This window comes from Triticum aestivum, chromosome 7A (genome assembly GCF_018294505.1).
Source record: "Triticum aestivum cultivar Chinese Spring chromosome 7A, IWGSC CS RefSeq v2.1, whole genome shotgun sequence".
Taxonomy (NCBI): domain Eukaryota; kingdom Viridiplantae; phylum Streptophyta; class Magnoliopsida; order Poales; family Poaceae; genus Triticum; species Triticum aestivum.
This window is the reverse complement of record NC_057812.1, coordinates 75,435,834-75,437,362: the sequence shown is the minus strand read 5'-3', so window position 1 is coordinate 75,437,362 and position 1,529 is coordinate 75,435,834.

Sequence of the window (1,529 nt, the reverse complement as noted above, 5' to 3'; positions counted from 1 at the left end):
GGATAAGGGAGGCGGGATGGGCCAGCCAGGTGGGCCTGGTAGCCTAGCTGGGCCGAACGGCCAGGGAGGATCTTTCCTCTCTTTTTATTGTTTCTGTTTTTTTTTCTTTTATGTATTTTATTTCTTTTCTGTTTTATTTTGTTCCTGATTGTATTTTAGTTTTGTGAAGTACAAAAATGATCCCTAAATTGGTAATAGGAATTATACCACGTCACAATTAACTTGGCATCTAAATATATTAGTTTGTAATTGTTTATCATTTTAAAGCATTTAAATAATTGTTTTTGCTATTGTTTTAGATTATTTAGTGCATTTAAGTATTTTATTAAGAGATGATTTCTTCACCAGCATTTATTATGGATTATTAGACACATTAGGAACAATTTAGTTTTGACTTTAGAAAACTTTAAATTTTTTGACTTTAATTCAAATTTGAATTTGGTTCGGTTCCGAGCTAACACGAGATTATCAACAATAATCGAGGTGACGTGGCATCATTACCAGAGGGTTACTGTAGCTTGATTACCAGGGCGTCACAAAATAATTTTACACTAGAGTTGCACTAGCTCTATAAGCTAGTGCAAATAATTTTAGACTAGAGTTGAACTAGCTTTATAAGCTAGTTCAAATATTTTTACACTAGAGTTGAACTAGCTCTATAGCCTAGTACAAATAATTTCACACTAGACTTCAACTAGCTCTATAAGCTAGTTCAAATAATTTTACACTAGAGTTGAACTATCTATATAAGCTAGTTGAAATAATTTTACACTAGAGTTGAGCTAGCTGTATAAGATAGTTCAAATAATTTTACACTAGAGTTGAACTAGCTCTATAGCCTAGTACAAATAATTTTACACTAGAGTTGAACTAGCTCTATAAGCTAGTTAAAATAATTTTACACTAGAGTTGAACTAGCTCTATAGCCTAGTACCAAGAATTTTACACTAGAGTTGAACTAGCTCAATAGCCTAGTACAAATAATTTTACAGTAGTGTTGAACTAGCTCTATAAGCTAGTTCAAATAATTTTACACTAGAGTTGAACTAGCTCTATGTCCTAGTACAAATAATTTTACACTAGAGTTGCACTAGCTCTATAAGCTAGTTCAAATAATTTTACACTAGAGTTGAACTAGCTCCATAGCCTAGTGCAAATAATTTGACACTAGAGTTGAACTAGCTCTATAAGCTAGTTCAAATAATTTTACACTAAAGTTGAACTAGCTCCATAGCCTAGTGCAAATAATTTTACACTAGAGTTGAACTAGCTTTATAAGCTAGTTCAAATATTTTTACACTAGAGTTGAACTAGCTCTATGGCCTAGTACAAATAATTTCACACCAGACTTCAACTAGCTTTATAAGCTAGTTCAAATAATTTTACACTACAGTTGAACTAGTTCTATAAGCTAGTTCAAATAATTTTACACTAGAGTTGAACTAGCTCTATAGCCTAGTACAAATAATTTTACACTAGAGTTGAACTAGCTCTATAAGCTAGTTAAAATAATTTTACACTAGAGTTGA